This window comes from Aptenodytes forsteri, unplaced genomic scaffold, assembly GCF_000699145.1.
Source record: "Aptenodytes forsteri isolate BGI_AS27 unplaced genomic scaffold, ASM69914v1 Scaffold282, whole genome shotgun sequence".
NCBI lineage: Eukaryota > Metazoa > Chordata > Aves > Sphenisciformes > Spheniscidae > Aptenodytes > Aptenodytes forsteri.
Window position 1 is genome coordinate 1,534,352 of NW_008794089.1, and position 17,034 is coordinate 1,551,385.

A 17,034-nucleotide genomic window follows, 5' to 3' on the forward strand; every position below is an offset into this window, starting at 1 on the left:
CCTCGCCGGGGGAGCATGAGCTGTGCCCAGGCCGGCATTGTCCAGGTACGAGGGGCTGGTGCCGCCCGGCCCCGGGTGAGGGTGGTGGAGGCAGGGGGGGTGGGGTGTCGGTGTTTCCTCCCGGTGGAGAAGTGCGAGGCGGGATGGGGCTGTCAGCGGCCTCGCTGCCGGGAGAGGGCCTCCCCCGGGGCGGCCGGCAGCCCCCGCCCGGCCGGCGACATGCGGTGGTGGGTCGTGGGTGTGCGCTGTCATCCGTGCCCGGCTGCGCGGGTGCCCTCCTTTGTGCTTCGGAGCCGGCCAGTCTGTGCGGGAATGGGACCCCCTCCGTGTCCGTGGGCACTCCGCGGGTGGGGGGTAGCGGGGGGGGCTGTTTGTTCTCCGTGGAGCATATGGGCCCTTGTGGGTTACGGACTTAGCTGTTGGCCTGTCGGCTGAATTTCACTAGCGAACAAATAGTGTAGAATTATGATGAGCGACGTGCCAGCAGGGATTGACATCATTTGGGGATGTGGATATGCGCAGGCGGTGATGAAGAGTCCCGTGCTGAATTTTAGGTGGTTATATCCCTTCCCTGTAAAAGAAGCAGCCTCCAGATTTGGTTCTTGGCTCCTTGACAATGCAGCAAAATTTAAAGCACAAACTGCCTTTTTTCCCTGCTCTGTTGCTGTAAGCCAATCTTATTATTTCATGTTTTGGTTATTACCTTGTGTTATTATGTAATTGCATTTTTTTCATTAGCAACTAAATAAAATAACTTAAGTATGTTAAGAATACTGCCCCAGCCTGTAGCATTGTCAAATACTGCTTTTCTCATTTTGCAGCCTGCATAGATAGTGGGTTTGTACTGTCACAGGCACATGCAATTCATCTTGATGTCTCTTGCATCGTTTCCCATGTGTTTTATCTGTAGTTGCAGAAGAAATTACTTGGCCTGGGTTTAGATTTTTGCATCCTGCTGTTTGGAGCTGCAGTAGTGCCTTTTTTTTTTATGCTGCACTCAGCAGAAGTGCGTAGTAAGACTGTACAACAGTCAGTCAGGCTGTGCTCCTGTCCACGTATTTACCAGCACTACTGTCTCATTTTGTGTGGCACCTAGCCCTGTTGGAACACAGCAGCAATTAGGGGCAGGGTGCTGCTGTGCCAGTGGTGCCACGTAGCAGGTGGTCAGCTGTGTGTTTCTGATTAGTGCTCATATGAGGATTGCAGTTATTACAGTAATTCATTTTAGCTTAGGGATTCATTTTGAAAATTTGGATTTTCCACTAAGAAGGGATTATCATTTCTCTATGTAGTATGTGTGTTTTACGAAGAAGTAGAGTACTGTATGTATCCTGGCTGTTCTCTCTACTTCTGTCTCTAAAATGCACACCCATTTGGACAACACAGGTGCAATGTTGATTTCTATGCTGGAACCAGAAGTAAAAAGCAGTGCATGTTTATTCAACACAACACTCATCCTGTCAATGCAGTCTCACTCTAGTATGTGGGGGGGAAGAGTATCTGTCCTTACAGAGCAAATGCTGGTGTATTTGCTTGGTTGTTTCAGGAGGGTTAGCTCAAAAACAAAGAGGGGTTGGTCAGATGGCCAGTGCTTGTGAGGAGTGAGTGGTGTGTGAGTTGGTGGTAGATGGCATGTTGTATCACTTGTGTGATACATATGCTAATGTGTTGCTTACTTAATGTGACTTGAACTTTGGGCTCCTAACCTTTTTAGTATCAATCAGCTCTTTCTCATCAGCTTACTCGTTTGAAACCAGGGCAGGCCACAGCATGAACTGATGCACTTGGTGACTTTATCAGGAACTATCAATATCTGAACGTGGCAGTGACTTATTTGAAAGCAAACTGTGTACACATGCTCAGAACATCCCAAAGAACTGATTCAAAATCCGTATGCTCAGTATTTTAAATGCGTTCTAATAAACAATGTGGTATTTATTGTATTCCAATAAATAACTGGCTAAGACTTGTTACTAAAGTGCATCTTTCTGCGGCTTTGTTTCATGTATGTGGCACATGATCTAGCATTCTTTGTGATCATGAGATAATGCCTGTGAAGCTTTGTGGAGTTTTGCACGTGCCATGTCTGACACAAAGTAGCGTTCATTCAAGGTAGTGCTAAATCCTTCTCCTTGCCTCCTTTTGAATAGCCTTCTTACAAACAATGTAATTACTTGAATAAATAGTGTGAGCGGAATTTAGTTTATTAGCTGCTTTTTTAAATACTGCAAAAGATGTGGTTGTGGCATAGTGGGGAGGGTGATGGTGCTGAATAGTTGGTGTTGGGCCAAGAGCTGCTCTAATGAAGAGGTTGCGTTACCTGTTTTTTGAAGTTGTTGGAAATCTGTCTTGTGGACGCAGGCATTAAGGTTGCCCTTGTGGCTTCAACTCTGAAAGGTGCTCTTTTAAAAAAAAAAAAAAAATCCTGCAAGACAACCTCCCCATTCCCCCACCAGTTAGGCATGTTGCAAAGTTCAAACAGAAGGGCTTTTAGTAATTAAAAAAAGCAATTATTCCAAAGTATCTTAGTTTGAAGGACTTTGCTGGACAATGTAACTTGTCTTCACAATGACACTTGTTTTTCCAAAGCGTGTCTCTGGTCCTAAGTCTTACCTACTTAGTTTCCTCCAAACTTAGGGGTACCTGCAAGTTTTGGCTTCAGCATGCATAGATCATAGTCTTTGTGGGCCCCTGTAGACAGGGAGGAGAGCTTGAGCCTTATACAAGTGCTCTGGCTCGCTTTCCCCCCTGTCTGTAGAGGAGATGCTTGCCAGCCTAAGCCAAAGTATGCCTTTATGAATACTACACAACAGTTTCATTGGGTGTCCAAATATATGTGTGGCTTCCATGAGTGGATCATACCTGCAGCTGTCGCAACTTTGCAGCGTATATAACTAGGAACCATCAGTGTACTGGGAGTCACCGGCACCTCAGATGCTCTCCAGCCTCTAGTGGCGCCCGTGCTGCCAGGAACGTTGCTGTAGTGTCGGCCGTTTCCCTCGGATCGGCTGTGGGAGTAGCTGGAGGATGGTCCTGCTCGTACCAGTTTGTGTATCTGCCTATTAGCATGAAAAGGAGTTGTGACGCCCCCTTTTCTTCAGGATGTCTGTTGTTTGTTTATGCTCAGTGGCTTTCTCGGTTTTGGCAATAAGGAGATGAGTCAGTTTTGCTTCTGTTTAGGGCTTTTTTACCCATTTCTCTTCAAAGATTTCATGTGCTGTTGTGATTCTGCAGTGGCTGATAGGCAAACACTGCAGGGGTTTGGTTTAATTCCTTAGAAATACGTTTTTATTGGCCTTAGATGTCATGAACATTAATTCTAATAAAGTCTAAAACAGGCTAGATCTTATACTTACGCGTTTGTCCTAAAACACAGCAATATTTTGGTCTCTATTGATAATCTCAGGAGGGTGGGGGGCATGCAACACAGGAAAAATAAAAGCACAGCCAGTAGCAAAGGGCAGGCTGAGATGCCACCTACTCCAGTTGATGTTTTCCAACTGAGATTTGAGGCCAGCAAAAGGTCTTTACAGTTAATTAAGAAGAAATGGCAAGGTCCTTTGATGTAGGGAGCCCAGGGTCATTTTTGTTACAGTTAATGAATGGTGGCTAGGTAGCTGTATAATGGGCTTGTGAGTCAGTCTTGGAATTTTAGATCAGCTATGCCATGGCTAGGGTATCCCATTGTCAGTTCTGAAGTAGGAGGTTTAGGTTCTTCAGGCAGCGCTCCTCAGGAGGTGCTGGGACTGTCCCTTGGCAAGATGGTGTTCTCATCTCAGAAGTTTGTGGGTTCACCAGAACATGGACTGGTAAGACTGGTCCAAGCTACAGGCAAAATAGGCTGTTGTCATGAGCAGCAGACTGCTGAGGGCAAGAGGCTGGCTGTAGCCTCACAGCCTGCTTTTGCTTTGGAAAGAGGGAGGAGTTGGGTTGAAGCAGGGCAGCAGCTGAGCCTGAAGTGGGGTTCCCCTGCTGCAGTACCGGTTGCAGCTCCTATCTGTCCTCTCCCTCCAGTGGTGGCAGCAACAGAAACCTTAGCTCCTCAGGACTCTCCTTCCCTGACTCTGTCATCTCATTCTCCTTTTTCTGTGAGTTAGGAGCAGCCTAAGCTTGATCCCAGCCCCTCATCCTTTTTGTCCAGAACGTTGCCTACGATGCAGATAAACCTTGGGACGGCTTGGGGGCTGTGGGGGAGTGAGATGGTGTGCTGTTCCTTTTAGACCTTAAAGAAGGGGGAAACCCTGGTGCTCTTGTTTGAAATATTGAAGTAAATCAGCTCCGTGCTCCCCAGGGAATCTCTGTGCTCCATTGTATTGCAAAGTTCTTTGAGGACGCAGCAGTGCAGGCAGCGTTCCCTTGCTGCAGAGCAGAAGGTCTGTGGGAGAGAGCGTGTGCACAGCAGTCAGGAAGGCTATTATTGAGACCTTCGCTGAGGTTTCATTTTATGCATTTAGCAAAACAGGCTCACTCTTTCACACTTTCCAGATATTTTTATATTTCTCTGCAGATGCTTGTAGAACACCAAACATTTGTTTGGTTTGAAGCCTGAATTAAAACTCCCAACCAATGTCTAGAGGCAAAAGGAAAAAAAACCAAGTGTTTGTCCCAGAACTAAAATCCATTTAAACTTCAGTTGTTAACCCGTGAAATAGTGATGCAGTATAGAATGTCTCTTGGACTGAATCACTTGTGTTTAAAATGGAACATGCTCTAAAAATAAATGGGTAATTGCTTCAATGTAGTCAATATGGAATTTAAAGATGACTGACAGAGTGATTTGTCATCCATCTCCATAGCAGGAGTCATCTGGGAAGTCTGTGATGTTAAAGGCATTTGTTTCTATTAGCACCTTTTAAAGTAGTTTTGTTAATGAGCTCTTGAACACCAGGACTGAAATCTGTCATGTGGTATAATTAATTTTTCCATACCATAGGAAAATGTGTGCCATGTGCATCTTCAATTACCAAATCAGGTTTCTCAGGTCCTGAAATGTGTGGTTCAGCAGGCCTATCCTTTTAGAGAAAGGAGGAGCATGCTGTTCTTCTGGTGCCAACGAAGTGCTTTCACATGTCTCCATGTAAAATTTAGGATGGCATCCTGCAAGCTTGGGAAGATCTGATGTTGTGCTATTCACTGCATACTTTTTGCAGAGGAGAAGACTGATGGATACCCCTCCCAAACATGTGTAAGCAGAGGAGGAGGAGCAGGAAACTGTCTGCTTTTCCCAAGGGGAGAAGAGAGCAAGAGAGGGGGGAATACTTGATGAGATGGTCAAACAAGCTTTCTTTACTGTATGCTGGTGAAACACCTGAGTGCTGGTTGTATGGAGCAGATGGGTCAAGTTGTTGTTCTCTGGATCTTAAGTGTTGCTGTGGCTCCTCTTCTTCCCTAAAACAATCCTGCCAAAGTCTGTCTCTTTGGCAGAACGTATGTTGTACAGACTTTGCTAGGCTAGGTAAGAAGCAATGAAGTTGGGGATAATCCAACTTTGCTTGTGAGCTGGATGCCTGTTGTAAGGCACTTCCTGAACCATTTGGTGGGGCTACCTGCCTGGGTATCTGTGGGAATGCCTACAAGTGCTTGACAAACTAGTGGGATGGATGGGATCATCTGATGTCCCAAGCTGGTCCCTGGGCAGCTAGATGCTTTCCTTTGAAATCTGGGCCCTGTCAAGACTGATAGTCTTGTTAAAGTAGGAGATAGTGTCTTGTGCCTACATCTTAAAATCCTGTATCAGGAAAATTTAAACTTAGAATTCACGTTCTAATGCAGAACATCCATCTAGTGTTGGGTTATTTGTCAAGTGTCTTTAATGATGTGTAAAAAAAAAAGCTATGGGAGAGGCCTTAGGGTTTTTAATATAAAAATATGTTTATATTTTTTGTGTGCAACTGCATGGTTGCCTGAAGAAGACAAAGACAACAGACTTACTCTCTGAAGCAGCATCTTGATTTAAATAGCAAGGTTCAGTTGCTATATGCTTAATGTGAAAAGGGGGGAAAGTGGAGGAAATGTTTAATCTTGGAGTCAGAACACATGTTTCCAAGATGATGCTGTTCAAGATTCATGAAAGGCCCATTTGCCATTAAGTTGTCTGCTGCCTTGGTTACAGGTCCATAGAAGCTATGTAGAGATTTGGAGTGAGATCTTTTCATGAACTTAAGTTGCTTAACTTGACTGCGCCATGCTCTCAAATGGTAGTCAATGTGAGATCAGTACCATGATTCAGAAATACTACATATGTATCCTGAGTCACAGTAGAGACCTGATGCTGAGATAAAGTATTATTGAGTCAAACCCTTTGGTCTAAAAATGAACAATGCTCCTCCTAAAGTTATTGGGAACTTTGCTTGATGAAGGGCAGTGCTGTCTGGCCTTTTGTGACTTTTTAACTTTTTTTAGAGCTGAGTATCACAGGGAAGCTGTCTGTTTGCTGTGCCAGTGTGAAGCACTGACATTTCTTTCTCATTGCTCTAGCAGCAGGCTAAAGGAGAAACAACCATACGAGTTACTACCCAGACAGGTATTAAAGGCTAATGAGCTGAACTATATTTTCTCCTCCTTCTTAGGCTAGAAAAGGATTCCAACATAGAAGCACCTGGTCCTGTGGTAGAACTCCTTTCCAAGACCCATCACTACGATGGCTTAAAGAGTTAGGCTACCTGATTTACCTTCTTTTTTGTTTCTACTTCTTAATGTGTGTTTCTACTTTTGCTTTGTGTTTGAAAGGAAGTTACCCATTTTTTTCATATCAGTGAAGCTTCCATTAAAGAATAAGATTTCCCATCTGACTAAAGGCAGAATTTCTTATATTGGTCAAGAAACTGCATGCTGGTATAGAACCATTACCTGCTCTTGAAATTTGACTTTATTACTCCATGCTCCTCAGAACTGTCACTCTCAGAGTATCCTCTTTGCAGATTTTCAAAGGCTCTCCCTCCCTGCACATCAGTGTGCATTCTCTTTGATAGTCTCCTTTCTCCCTTCAACCTTCCCACTCCCTGAGAACTGGGTGATAGCAAAGTACTGTTCTTCCCAATGCACTTAGCTACACAGCTGTTCCTAGGCCATGCAATCTTATGTCTTGGACAATTAAAACATGGGTTAATAACTCAGATGAATTCTTTGTACTCAGTAGTATGATGTAGGCTAAAACCTTAGCGTCTGTATTTAAGCCATTATATTAGGACACTTCTAACTAAAAACATCTATCACTTAATTGTAAGTGTCTGAATTCTTACATATTTGTGTCTTTTGCACTCAACTGTGTATAAATCAGGAGCAGGTGCAGAGAGGGTACTTGCTTATCCTAAAGTGCTTAGGGCAGTTTACAGACCTGGTGTTAGAAAGATTTTACTGTTGCTGGGGAGGGAATGAAAAAGTTTGGGACATGAGAACAAAATAACAAGCAACCATACTGCAGGAAATACAGCAAAATTGTAGCAAAGGTATGATAAAATGTTCTGAGTGTGTTCAACTTGCCAACTGTGCTGCTTGAGGTTTGGCTAGAGATGAATCCTAGAGGAGGGTGGAAGCAGACAGTGCCTTCTAGAAGTCTGATCTAAGGATCAGCTGCTTGATTTGCTCGTTGGAGCCACATGGTAACTTCTAGGTGTCAGCCATATTGTCTCTTCCAGCTTGGAAGATCATCACAAGCCCAGGGAAGTTACTGCAGAACTTCTAGAAAGGGGCAGACTGCCCTTGTGCCCTCTCTCCTTTCTTTGTGTCTGCCTGGACCTGCTTGCAAAGGTGGCTTTTTGAAGTTTGGAATAGGGGTAGGTGTCCAGGCCAGGCTCCCTGCAGGGGTGTCTCAACCCTTCACCCTCAGTCTTTAAAAAAAATATCTAAGGCTCTAGTTGGAAATGAGTAAGAAACAATTTCCCAAAAGACTGTACAGGAAGAAGTTGCTTCATTACAGATAAAAGGATGGATATAGGGTTGTGAGGGAGAGTTTGTATGTTTAAACCTCTACTTTGAGCAGGAATAGAAATGTTTCTGGCAGAGCCTCTGCTTCTGTAAAATATCTTGATTGCCTAGTTCATATCAGAATGACTTTCTAACGGTTATCAAATGTGGATTTTGTGCATGTGTGTATGAATTATTTGTTGGTAAAATAAGATTGAGGTTTGGACCCCGAGTTAAATATATGCCTGTTCTGACCTATTTTTTCCCAACCTAATTCTGCCAGCTCTGTGTGCATACATGATGTTACTTGCTTAGGGAGTCCCACTGACTTTAGAAAGATAGTGTACCTTAGGAAAGCTGGTATGTAAGTGGTGGTAGCAGGCTCAGGGTTTGCATGAGATGGGTTGTCAGGCTAGCTCAGCAAGGGGAATACATGGAATAGGATGTTTGAGGAGGAGTCTACTGATTTAACACTGTATCATCTAGTAGCTCAGGAAGGGTCATCGTGAATAATATGTTTGGCTGACTTGTGACCTCCTCATTAGAGCTCTGAGATGGACAGGAGATCAATCTACTTGATGGCCTTCTAATAACTCACTGGAAAACCCAGTTCATCTCCTTTAGCTACCTGGACCAAAAGGGATATAAATGCAGTACTGCTAATCCAAATAATCCCTGTGGGATCATGAGAGGGGACACCCACATGCTGAAATGAAAAGTGATGAGGGCCTTAAGAAAATGAAGATCTAAGCTGCTAACTGTACATGGCATACTGTGAGCTTACTAGCTTATATCCAGGACGCTATAGCCATGTTTTGTGCAGCACTGCACCAAAAAGAGGCATAACAGATTAGCTTGAGTTGGCTGCCTGTGACTGGTTTATGTGCAGGGCAGCAATAGGGTTCCTGCTCTGTGCTCCCCGGGGTTTTTATTATTTTTAATGCAGGCAAAAGCAGCTTGCTGCATCTCTGCCCCCTTGGTGTGCTTGTGCCCTGGGTTAGGTGCAAAGCTGGTTAATACTGCCTGAAGGGGAGGCAGGTCCTCAGAAGCAGATACTCCAAAAATGGTGTGTTGGGTAGGGCCTGTTGCTCAGGGAGGAGCTGCCCTCTCCAGGAAGGGGTGTTACTTCTCTTGCACCTGATTTAGATCAGATCTAGGTCTGTGACTTTCCAGGAATGTGCCCTAACAGGCAGGGAGCTTCTCTAAGTGTGTGTAAGTATGGGACATGATTTACATGCATCTGGCCAAAGTCATTATGTTCTACATAGAAGATTTGAAGATTCATTGAGCTGGAGAGCAAGAGGGAGTGTAACTGATTTAATGGTTAGAGGGGGATTTTCTGGGTTCACGTGTTTTATATGCAGAGTACCAAGTGGGATGTCAAGACTGGTGTTTCTGGGATGCACAGGAGCAGAACACTAGGTCCCTGAATCCTGTTATGTTGAAGGCAAGGCTCAGTAACAGTGAGTACCATTTTCAACTTCAATGCCTAAAGTCTGTGTATGTCCATTCTTTTGATCTGGCCCAAAAGATCTACCTTCAGTCTTAGTCTTCTGAACTCTTTTTATTCATGCCTCAGTGATGTGTCCAGTGGGAGTCTGCATGTTTGTTTGGCTTGTTTTATGCAGTATAGTTTTCTGAGTTGAATCCTGGTAGCTAGTGGTGAATATGAAAGCTTTCAGATACAAATTCCCATGTAATAGGATACGAATATAATTCAGTCAGAGCTTTGATAAGCAACAGATTATGTGGTAACCAGTTCTTCAAGCCTCAGAGGACCTCGGATCAGAGCTCAGAAAGCTGTTGGGCTCACCTCTAGGTTTAAGAGTGAGATGTAGATAAGAGATTACTGAAAAATGCTTTCCAGCTGCACCGCTCAGCCAAAACCATTGTCTTTCCGTAACCACTTCCCTTGATCCTGTGTTCATGGTCTCTGATAGGTGGTAGGGCAGGAGGGAGATTTTGCAGCCATAGAGGTCTCAGCTGGACTTCATGCAAATCGAGGATTTCTCATCAGAGGAACATAGTTAACATTGCAGTTCATGATAAATGAATCAAAAGTTAGCTCCTTCTCAGACCTTTCAGGTTTTTCCCCGGTTTTTAAAGGAAGCAGGGGGTAAAAAGCTTTTTGTGCTTAAGTCAGCAGGCAAATTCTGCATCTGCTGGAGGTAGCAGGTCTTCTGTCTAATAAAGAACTATATTTATGTAACTGTTTGGAGGAAAAAAAATCCCATTTTAGATCAGAGATGGTTGGTGTTGAGCAGACTTTCTCAGAGACTGCTAACTGAGTATGATGTTCCTCCTCTTGCTGTGTGCACTTTGTGTCCCTGCAGTGCTGTCCTGCTGGGCTTGTCTTCGCAGTCCAGCTTCAGGTGTGGTTCAGGAGCTTGGACCAGCCCTTGTCAGCCCTGTTGAATGCTGAGTCACAGGGAAGAGCTGGAGACACAAGCATTACTCAGATCTGTGCAGCACTGGTGGATTATTTGCTGAAAACTAGACCCCTGCAAATCACATGCACTTCAGTTGTTGATTGAGATTGTTTGGTGGTATAATTATGATGTTCGTTTTCAAATAGCTGGCTGCTTGGGTAAAGAGCTGAATTTGTTGCCATGTAAGCCACCCTGAGGCTACCAAGCCTTTTAAAAAAAAAAAATCCGTATATTTTTTCCTTGCATATATTTTTTGGAATACATGTCACTTATGTGCAGACATTGAATCACCTGTGTTTTGATGACTCCACTGGGAGTGAAAGACTCCAAGGAAAGAAGACAGGTGACCTGGCAGGAGCAAATCCAATGCACTGCAAACATGCAGCATAATTATTTTCTCAAAGTAGCTCTGGTGCATGCATGTGTGGGAGGAGGGGAGGCATATTAAGTAGTGGAGCTGCATGAAAATTTGCCAGTCGAATGGTTTTCTGTCAAAAAAAAAAAAATGCTGTTTTAAACAGAATCAAAATGTTCCTCATGAGAATGTTTGTACTGCAGCTGGCAGCTGTTCAGAGGACCTAGAGCCCTGCAGCCTTGTTTAATGATCAGATCCAGTTGGGAGAGATCAGAGATGGAGGTGTGGCAAGGTGGTGGTTGTTGTTATGCTTCAGCTTTAAGGAAAACTTCAAAATGCTTAAATTTCCCACAGTGCAGAAAATGAGACTTGACCTACTCTGCTTCATACAGCTGCTTCTTAAAAACTATCTACTGTCTCCAGCGCACATCATTATAGTGTTGTACTGTTGTATTTACTTTGTGGAAGCCTGGGGCCAATCTCATTGCTGCGCTGAGTTCATCTAAATCACTGATCTTGCACTAGGGATGCATTTGGCCTGTGAGGTCTTAAAATAACTGGAAAGATTCACTGCGTATTTATGTGGGACAGAGACCACACAGACTCTTTTGGTAATACTTGTGCACTGGAAAACAAAAGCATGTCAGTGAGGGAACCCCCCTCCCTGCTTGCTTTTTGGCTTTAAAAGATCACCTTGAACGGGGTCCTGGCTCCCTTTTTTAATTCAATTTTTCCAGTTTAGATAATGTTATTTTAGCAAGGTTCTCCTTCCCCCTGACGCTAGTGGGAGCAATTTTTTTCCCTCCCACCACTGTCTCTACTTCCCTTCACCTCACAAACACCTTTTTTTATAGCCATTGGAGGCTAATACGTCTATATTCTCAGTAGCAAGCCTGTAAGATGTTTGGGCTTCTAGCCTAAGATGGTGCAAACCAAGCATAGTGTTTAGGCCCTTCTGGTTTCAGTGGTGTTGGGGCCTTATTTTTGGTTGTAAAAAGGCCTGTGCTTTGACACAGCTGGGCTCTCTTACTTAGGGTACAGCAAAGGTAAACTCTCTGCAGCAGAAAAGTGTTACTGTTAAAAAGTGACCTTCAAAGAAAAATGTCCCATTTTGGCTTCACTTCTCCTGTGGCAGTCAAACCAGGCACTGGTGCAATAGACAGAAAAATGGCTTCAGTTAAAAAAAGCTCTTGAAATGGTAAGACTTTCTCGCTTTTTGTGGCGATTTGTCTTGTTCCTGCAAAGACCTTTTCTCACCCTTTTGCCCTGTGGATTGCTCTGGTGTGTTGAAGACCATCCTTCAGTTGCTTAGTCTGTTGAAATGTGAATGTGGAAAATGTATTTTTCTTAGTGTGAACACTCAACAGTGCATTTGTTCAACAACTGAGTGGTTCCTTGTTCAGAGCATGCTGTGCAGCAATAACATAGCAGCTTTATCTCCTAAGTAAAATGAAGAAAGAAGGTTAGTGGAATTTTTTTATTATCCTGAGACTATTTCTCAGTCTGTTTAGTTCACCAATTTCTTCTGCGTATTTGCTAGCACTTGCCTTGCATCCTGTGTATACAGATATCCTTCGGTCTTTCTCTGGCTCTGTACCCCTCCTGCTGGATGATGGGCTGGATGGGGAGGGGTGGTCCCTGCTGTGTCACTGGTTCCCTGGCTCCAGGTATCCATGTAGCCAGAGGTAGAACTAGTTTTGAAGTGCTCTGTCATCGGGGTAAAACTTGGCGGTGTCAAACTTTTTTGTCTGGCCATGAATGAAGCAAAAGAGCAATAGCAGAAACTTTATCACTGTGCCTAATGTTTTTATAGGCTGAGTAGATAGCCAAGTATTACATATGAAAAACAATTATATTTTGAGAAGTTCTCTCCTTTTTCCTTTAAGGTGTGCTGCTGTCCATGGATGAAAATGGGAATCTTTCAGAGATCCTTGCCATGCTCTGCCTGGAATGCTTAGCCATTTTCAGTTTGTGGACCCTAAATTTTCAGACCTTAAATGCTCTTCTAGCAGGGATGTGAATCCCCCCTTGTAGAAATGTCATGTCATATCTGCCATTCAACTATCTATGTAACCTGTGTTCTTCAGGCCTTGCAGCTTAAAAAAAAAAAGGGGTTTTTTTCTTATGTTTAAGGCAAATTTTCTGTATTTCAATCTGTGCCCATTGCCTCTGGTCCTGTCACTGCACACCACTGAGAAGAGCCTTGCTCAGTCTGCCTCGCTCTATCCCACCAGCTATTTATGCACATTGATAAGATTCCCCCTCAGTCTTTTCTTTTCCAGGCTAAATAATCCCAGTGCATCCTTCTGCTTCTCTAGCCACTCTTTCCTGCATGTTAGTAATTTCCTTTGGTCAGGATGTGCATTTGTGTGGCTGCATGGAAAGCTGTGTCAGGGAAGTGACCCGGGTTAGAAGTAACCTGTTATTTTATTCCATGTGGTTTTAACCTAGATGAGGTCCACTTGACTGTTCTGTGAATGCCTATGGCAATGCAAGAAAACACCCAGCAAAGGCTGGCAACGAGGAGTGGGAGGGAAGGCAAGGTGTTCCTCCTTATGAAGTGTCAGTTTATGCTGGCTTAAAGTGTTTGTGGCAGTAGTCACCTGTGTGGACTGTGAACAGATCTGAAGACCCAAGGGTAAAAATCTTTGGTCTAGACTTATCAAGAAACCAAGGTAATGGAGATGGTGTTTTGGCAGGGCTTTTTGTCTGCCATGAGAAAAATCATTTTTCTATATTATTTCTTTACCCCCACCCCAACCATTTTATGTTTGGGAACTTTCTTAACTGATTGTGTTTCTGTGGATTTAGTACCCTTCGATAGAGACCTGCTCCATGAAACCTCCCCTGCTTTCCTTTGAACCTATCTATACTTTTGTTGTAATCTGAAAATGAATTTCACAGCTCAACTAACTGTCTCATTAAGAACCACCTCCTTTATGTTGTGAGCCTGACTCATAGTGCCTTTTCTTGGTGGCCTCCCTTCCTGTATTTGAAGAGAAAGTGAATGATCCTCTGTTCTCTTTTCCACTCCTGATTCTGTGAACCCCTGTCATATCTCCCCTCAGTTGTTTTTTACCCATCCCTGAATCTTCTTTTAATCTTCTCCCCTGCCTTCATCTTTGGTACCTGCGTGCCCTTCCTCTCCTGATTTGTTATGATTATACTATGCACTCCTATTTTTCAGATACTCCTTTTGTGTTAACTCCCAAACTAATTCTCTTCTAACTCCAACACCCTAATGTGCAATTGTGCATCTCTTGTTGTAGCTCTGTGCATCCTGTGTGGTCCTGTTCCACTGCTATTTCATCTGGATCCAGCAGAGTTTCTTGTATGTGACCCCTTTCTCTCCTTTTTCTCTTCCTGCCACCCATATTTTGGTCATGGACTTAGTCTTAGTCTTTGGGTTTTTTTATTAGACCAAATTCAGCTCTGTTCTCATGTTGTTGTTGAATATAACTTTCTGTTCATATCTATTGCCAAAAATTTTTGCCCATGACTTGGTCATTTTTATCCTTTTCTATTGTAGTCTTCACCTCATCAGCTTTCTGCAGGTTAAAATTTTGCTGTGAGGGCTTTTCTCCTCTGTTCCATTTTATTTGAATCCCAGGTCAATTTTTTGTCTATCTTATTTTTATCTTCATGGATCTGCTGAATACTGCTGATTCTTAAATACATGTTCTTATGCCTTCTGTCCCTTCTTTTGCTAGATAATTAACATGACTGAAGTACTCTGTTTCTGCCATTGGTATGGCAACTCTCTTCATGCTACTTTCTCTACTCATGGAGCCAGTGGTTAAGAGGCTGCCTGAGTAGTTTATTACTTTCTTCCTTCTGATCCTTCCCAAATATTTATTACTACGGAATGGCTATTGCAATAATATTTGTGAACTGCTGTTATGTATTTATCTTGTCTATATAAGGTTATCAGGTGTTTGGTGTACAGATACTGACTGGATGACTTGCAGCTCCGTACTATATCTTGCATTTCACAAAATTGTGTCTGATGCTGGCCATTTGAGACAATTGTTTCTGTTTTGGACCTTTTTGACTTTGCCTTATTTTAGTAGGTGATATGGTATTTAAATCTTCCAAAATGCAGAAGACCTCAATGAGTTTGGCTTGGGATTTTCATGCACAAGTTGCTTAGTGGGATTGTTATGGCTGTTAGAGGCTGCTGAGGGGTCCTGTCCTTTTTGGTGGATGTTCTGAGCACCTTTCTCCCCCTGTTGTATTATGTATATCTCGCCTTACTTCAGCTGTCTAGAATTGAGCCCTCTTGTGTCAGTGGAATAACTGGACTCAGTAGGGAGAGGGGCTTGGGATGAACCATTCTGTATTTTAAGGTAAGCTGGGTTTTCCTGTGGTGATACTCCATCAAGAGAGCCTTGATGCAAACTTAAGCAAAACAGCTAGAATTGGATAATGTAAATATCACCTTGTATCTACTACAGGGTTGTCTGTGGCAACAGAAGACTGGAATTACTGATCAATGTTTCTGTGCTGATTCATATTAGTGTGTTCTTGAAGTGTGTGTTGCTAACTTTGGTCATGTCTGTCTTCCTGGAGAGTTTAGTTTTGCTTTAATAGAGGGTCTGCATATCATTACATTCAGTGGAAGGTGTCACAAGTAGTAATGGTTAACTCATAATCACCAGCATGTAACTATGTAGAGCAGTGTACTTTTTGGAAAGTACAAAGGGTAATCGTGTATCCAGCCAATATTTCTCTTCGTAAGTATTGAAAAATCAGGAGTTGCACTTCCTGCCAATGTAGGAATTTTCAAGGCTTCTGGTTTGGAGACTCTCTTATGGGATCGGGGTGCTTACAGGGTTCATGATTTGAAGACTTTCAGTACATGCTGGTTGAAGATTTGTTTCTGGAAAGGAAAGCTGAGATTTTTTTTCCCCTTGACCCTCTGACTACTGGTACTATGTACATTAGGAAAAGCATTGGTTTTTATTAAACTCACAAAAGTGCTGTTCCTGCTGGAAGGCAGTTAGATTTGGGGGTCTTTCTCCCCCCTCTGCAAACAAACTCTGCTCTGTAAAGTTTGAGTTAGCAAGAAACAAGCTTTTCTTTATATTGATTTTTTTAAACTTGGCTATGCTTCACTTTCCTTACAGTCTCCAAGCCTTGTTATATGGCCTTTTATATGTTGTTTATTTAACAAACATGAATTTTATTAACTTAAAGAAAAATCCTCTCATCTGCTTTGAGGGTTAATCAAGGGAGAAACTTTCCAACCCATGAAAGCAGGGTAAGACTGTCTCTACTCTGAAATATTAAATAAAGGAATCAAAGGGAAGTAATACCCTGTGATGATACCTCAGGCAAGATTTAATTAAGAAAATGAAATTGCATTAAGAGTGACCCATTGTGGACTGCCCAAAAGCCAACAGATGAGGGAGAAATTTGTTAGCAGTGTCTGCCCATCAGTAAGAGCTTGCACAGTGTACCGAGCCTGTGAGATACGATGCTCAACAGAATGGCTTAAAGCAATGTTTAATTACCTGATTAAGGTCGTCTTTTTTTAAATTCAGTACTGCAGGGAACGTATCTAGTCTGTGAAATGGCTTGCAAGTTCTGCAGATCAGGGCTGGTCGTGGCATGTGGCCATGCATGGGTCTCCACTCATGTCTTGCTTAGATTTCATACTAATAAGTCGCCTGCAGTTCAGAGATACTGTTTCTAACCTTCACTGGCTAAAAAGGAGCTGCTGTCTGGTACATGGCATCAGTTGAAGAGTACTATTCAATAGCCATGTAAACCTCATGTGAATTGTACCTGGAACAGAGTGGGTAAGTTCACTAAGATTTCAGCACCTTTGTTTTGCTTTAAGTTGATGGGGTTAATTTTTTGTGCATGTTGGCCAGAAGCAGTTTTGCACTGACTGAACCCTGGAGGTGCAAGGGCAGTTAACTGCTTGGCAGAAGATCGGCGGAGGAGTGGAGACCTATGTGTGATGGCAGCTATTAAGAAAGCAGCAAAGGCTGTTTCTCTTAGATGGGCTCTTGTTGCCCCAGGTCTACTGGAGGCATGAAAGGAAGCAACTTGCCTCTTCCTTCAGTGTGACTGTGCAAAGCTCACAGCTGTGTATCCAGGTTCTGCTCTTGCCTTGACAGGTGAGGGTAGCTTCCTGATTTGCAACTGAAGGTTGAATTAGGAAACTGTGGAAAGAGCATATGAACTGAGGAGGAGGGGATGTAGGGAACCTAACACTTGACCCTTTACTCCCCTAGGTGATACTTTTGAAATACATTTGACTCATGGGGTCTTGAACAAACCAGGGAATGACACTTAACAGATAAAGGCTGCAAGGATGGGGGATGTCTGTAATAACAT